Raw genomic sequence first — 5,536 nt, forward strand, 5'->3', positions numbered from 1 at the left:
TTTGAGAACTCCACTGGGCGATAACACTGTTCAGAGTGAAAGGAGAAGGTTTCCAGTAACACCGACAAGTGCATCTCTCAACTCCGCGCGGTGACACTCAGAAGTTACAACGGAAAAACATACAGTCAGTGCTCTGAGCTGTGAACTAGCCAATAGCAAGCGTGAAGCAGAAATGACACTTAGAAGAAATGTTAAGGTTAACAGCCCTACAGAACTTGTGAAAGTGCCCAGCCAGTGCTGTAAGAGAAACAGATATGCACTAAGGGCACTTTTTTTTGACATTTAAACTAAAGAGACTGTGGAAACTTAGGGCTAAATTTCATCTTACACAAGGTTAGGGTTCTTTGTGAGAGTGAAGTAATAGTTATTGCTTACAACTACCACTCACTCCAACTCCTACTTTGCACCCCTATGCTTTATTCCAGCTAGTAAGTTCTCTTAACCATACATCAGTTCTGCTTACAGGCTTGGGGAAAACAGGAACAACTGAAAAACCACAAGTACCTGAAAAAAAGAATGCTATGTGAGGGGACAGGTGACAGGTAGAATAAAACATTGGTAGTCAGAATCTCCAAGTTTAGCTTCCTACTTCCTTAACTGAATGGCTCTATAACAGAGCAAGTAATTCCACTGCAGAGTACTACCACTGGCAAAACAAGATTAATTGCCCTTAGACAGAGAGCCCACAAAGCTGACCTCCAGCAAATTACATGGGAAAGCCATGTCCACAGTTGCAAGACAAGATGAATCAATAAGAACATGGAATTTCTTCTGTTGCAGATGATTATTACGGTACTGTGTTGTGAGCAAATGTAATGGACAGTCCATTATTTATTACTGTGTCTTGTGACAAATGAGGGGGGAAAGATCAATTTAAAAATCACCCAGGTGCAGAGGCTGGAGTTACACCAACTGTTCCTTTAAAATAATAATAAAAAAACCCCACCCAAACCCAACTGTCCTGGGTTCAGCTGGGATAATTTTTACAGGAACCTGGGAGGTGGGGGCATAGCCGGGGCAGCTGACCTGAACTAGCCAAGGAGATATTCCATACCGTGTGACATCATGCCCAGTATATAAATGGGGAGCGGGCCGGGGGAGCTCTCTCGGCTTTCGGTGGGGGAAGTGGCGGAGCGTCGTGTCCCGGGTGGTGAGCAGTCACACTGTGCATCACTCCTTTTGTATGCTCTGTCATCAGTACCGTTGTTGTTGTTGTAACTTCTTTTTTTGTGTGTTGTCCCAGTAAACTGACCTTATCTCAACCCTCGAGGTTCCGGTTTTTGTGGGTTTAGGGGTTTTTTTGTTGTGTCTCCCCCCCATCCCACCGGAGGGGGCAGAGGAGTGAGCGAGCGGCTGCGTGGTCCTTTCGTACCGGCCGGGCTGAACCCACGCCAGTCCTTTCTGGCGCCCAACGTGGGGCACGAAGGGTTGAGATAACGACAGATCTGGCCAGAGTGCGTTGAAACAAATTTGTCATACGCATTTCTTATACTAGATAAATAGATGTTAGTCACAATGTTGATTCATTTGTTTACATGGTGGCGTTTTGTAAGCTCTTATATGCTCTATGTATTGCCTGTAGTTGCGTATCTCGTCTCTGGGAGAGTGATTGGGGTTATCATTTTGCTGTACTGGGCAATGTCGACTTGTGAAATGATTACATCACTGGTCATGAGGTTAAGCTGGTATCTGTATGAGGCAGTGATATCATTTTCGTACTTTGGGCACCTTCTGTCGGATTTTATTGGTAATTACACCCCATCCATGGGGAAGTTAGGGAGGGATACATCCCCCCCGTCCGTTTGCCTCCCTTTTCTCCTTCCGACTAATTACAACAGCTTTCGAGAATTTTGAATATCCTTGGGATGTGCAAGCCAGTGTGCTGTTAGTGCTATGCCTCCTGACTATGTTTCAGGTCTTGTTTAGGGCTACAAAAAGACTCTTTAAGAGGACCACCCAGAGATCTGCCCCAAAGCTCGATATTCATGGGTGGCACGGCATGTGGGAGGATATGGGCAGGTATCTAGAGAATTTCTCACCTCCAGTGACTTGGAAGTTCACTCCCAAACAACTACAGAACCCTCATGAGGTGGTAGAATATTTGAAAGAAAAATGCTGTGGCTATCCCAGAGACACACAACTTGCTACACTGTGCTGGGCCCTGGCCAGTATCTACCCAACACTGCTGGATATTATGCAGCACCCTCAGGGGGAAAAGGTGGAAAACAGGACAACATGCACTGTGGCTACCCAAACCAAGACAACGGGCACCGTGGCTGCCCCTACCCAGACAACAGGCACCGTGGCTACCCCAACCCCGACAACAAGCACCGTGGCTGCCCCTACCCTGGTGACAGATATTGCAGCTAAACCAGAGAACCAGCCTGTGCCAGTATCAGTCACCCCTGTACAGAAAAAGAAACACACCAAGAAATCAGTTCGCTTAGTGAGAGAGGAAGATGAACCAGGGTCATCGCAAGAACAAGAGGAAGAGGCAGAACCTGAAATAGTTACCCAATCTCTATCCCTGAGTGAGTTGCGTGACATGCGAAAAGATTTTAGCCACCATCCAGGTAAGCACATTGTTACTTGGCTGCTCCGATGCTGGGATAGTGGGGCTAGCAGTGTGGAATTAGAGGGTAAGGAAGCCAAGCAGTTGGGATCTCTGTCTAGGGAAGGGAGCATCGACAAGGCGATTGGGAGAAAAACACAAGTCCTCAGCCTCTGGAGGCGACTTCTGTTAGGCGTAAAGGAAAGATACCCCTTCAAGGATGAAGTTACATGTCATCAAGGCAAGTGGACCACCATGGAGAGAGGTATCCAGTACCTGAGGGAATTAGCTGTGCTGGAGGTGATTTATAATGATCCAGAAAATGCACAGTCACCCACAGATCCAGATGAAGTTCAATGCACACAACTGATGTGGCGGAAGTTTCTACAAAGTGCACCACCAACCTATGCCAACTCATTGGCAGTAATGTCCTGGAAAGAAGGCTATGGACAAACGGTGGACTTGACCATGGACACTATCAAACAGGTTATCCATGAATATGAAACATGTGCTGCAATTAAGCAAGCCAAGCAGCTAAAACCCCTGCCATATGAAGGGCAATGGCTGAAATATAAACAGGGGGAGGCCTGGCAGATTGACTATATCACACTCCCACGAACCCGCCAAGGCAAGTGCCATGTGCTTACAATGGTGGAAGCAACCACTGGATGGCTGGAAACATATTCTGTGTCCCACGCCACTGCCCGGAACACTATCCTGGGCCTTGAAGAGAAAGTTTTATGGCGACACGGCACCCCAGAAAGAATAGAGTTGCACAACGGGACTCACTTCCGAAACAACCTCATAGACACCTGGGCTAAAGACCATGGCATTGAGTGGGTATATCACATCCCTTATCACACACTGGCCTCCGGACAAATTGAACGATACAATGGACTGCTGAAAACTACATTGAGAGCAATGGGGGGTGGAACTTTCAAGCATTGGGATACACATTTAACAAAAGCCACCTGGTTAGTTAATACTAGAGGATCCGCCAATCGGGCTGGCCCCGCCCAACCAAGAGTTCCACATACTGTAGAAGGGGATAAAGTCCCTGTAGTGCGCATGAGGAGTGTGTTAGGAAAGACAGTCTGGGTTAGTCCTCCCTCAAGCAGAGACAAACCCATTCAAGGGGTTGTTTTTGCTCAAGGACCTGGGTACACCTGGTAGGTGATGCAGAAGGATGGGGAGGTTCGATGTGTACCTCAGGGAGATTTGGTTTTGGGAGAGAATAGCCAGTGAATTAGGCTGTATAATATTTAACTGCTAAATAACCTGCCAATGTATGTCATTGTATCTATAGTGTCTATATGCCATATCAAGGGTATTACTGTAAGAATTACCCAAATGACTGAAGGATGGACTTTGAAACTGAGCCAAGTACAACAGCAATAGAACTTGAACTGGCACCCAGCAATTTCCTCAAGATCAACATCTTCGACCTGCAGACCAAGGGCATGGGTTGCACCAAATGTACCAGCCACAAGTTCCAGAGGCAGCGTACAACAACCCAACATCTCACACCATCTCTCTTATCCTGAAGAACTGTTACAACAGATGGAGCCCCAAAGTCATGGGCTAAATAAAACTGATGGACACATTAGAGGGATAGCCCATCAACTAAGGGAATACTATGGGGGGGGGGGGGGGGGGGGGAGGGAGGGTCCATATACATATATAAGACAAGGAAAGTGGTAGGCGTTGACTGGAAAATGTAAGATCTGGGCATGATGTAGATGGTATAGAATAAGGGGTGAATAATGTCCTGGGTTCAGCCGGGATAGAGTTAATTTTTACAGGAACCTGGGAGGTGGGGGGGCACAGCCAGGGCAGCTGACCTGAACTAGCCAAGGAGCTATTCCATACCGTGTGACATCATGCCCAGTATATAAATGGGAAGCGGGCTGGGGGATGCGCTCGGCTTTCGGTGGGGGGAGCGGCGGAGCATCGGGTTCCGGGTGGTGAGCAGTTGCACTGTGCATCACTCCTTTTGTATATTTTTTCATTAGTACTGTTGTTGTAACTTCTCTTTTTTGTGTTGTCCCAGTAAACTGCCCTTATCTTAACCCTCAGGGTTCCGGGTTTTTTTGTTTTGTTTTTTTCCCCTTTTCTCTCATCTGTCTCCTCTCTATCCCACCGGAGGGGAGCAGGAGGAGTGAGCGAGCGGCTGCGTGATCCTTTGTTACCGGCTGGGCTGAAACCACAACACCAACCTACTCTGTCCCCCAGCCTCCTAACAACCTTATATCGCACACGTGCGTATATATAAAATATAATCTGCACAAATTATACCAGATCTAAATTGGGAGCTATGTGTCTGTGTAATGCCTCCTCTCCATTTCAAATGGAGATTTATACAGTGTGTAATGGAAAAGTCCCATCAGAAAAATCTTTTACTTAGGCATGCAAAATTCTCTTTGTTATTCCATCTTATTTGAAGTTATACTGCTCCATGTTGCTGGTGACTGTTGACAACAATATCTGCATGCTACCTATCCTGAGAGCTTGAAAAATGAGATGAAAAGTCACTCTAGCAAACCAGACATTTTATTTTCTCTTCCATAAATCAGTATGCACAGACCTACAACTGTATATGATACTATTAACACACTCTCTATTCATTTATTTCCGAGTACTTTGTTCCAGAACACCCAAACAGTTCAATGTTCAGCCATTCTTGATTAGTTCAGACACTGGGTTTGGATACCCAGAGGAAAGGCAGAAATGTCAGTTACAAGAACAGACCAGAAGAACAATGTTAAATCAGTGTGAAATCAGCATCTAATTCTCCCATGTAAAGGGATAATGGCAATGCTACACATTTTTTAATTAAATGTCAGCCTGTCGATATTTTTCAGATTAGTTATGAATATGAAAATTCCTAAGAAAATGGAGTTTAAATGGACAAATTGGTGAAACACCTGCAGACACATTGCATTTCTAGTATCAGTGTCCTACCATGACCATTCTGAGAAAGTACAG

The 5,536-nt window shown here is 45.9% G+C and overlaps 1 long non-coding RNA gene across 1 annotated transcript; it reads right to left on the reverse strand.

Annotated features, from left to right (window-relative positions):
- Positions 1–356: 356 nt before the first annotated feature.
- LOC126053367 (uncharacterized) lies at positions 357–4,459 on the reverse strand. Its single transcript, XR_007510349.1, has 2 exons — positions 4,393–4,459; positions 357–1,026 (listed from the first exon to the last, which is right to left on the reverse strand). It is a non-coding gene; the product is annotated as an uncharacterized LOC126053367 (long non-coding RNA).
- Between the last annotated feature and the right edge of the window lie 1,077 nt (positions 4,460–5,536).

This window comes from Accipiter gentilis, chromosome 33, assembly GCF_929443795.1.
Source record: "Accipiter gentilis chromosome 33, bAccGen1.1, whole genome shotgun sequence".
In the NCBI taxonomy this organism is placed as follows: domain Eukaryota; kingdom Metazoa; phylum Chordata; class Aves; order Accipitriformes; family Accipitridae; genus Astur; species Astur gentilis.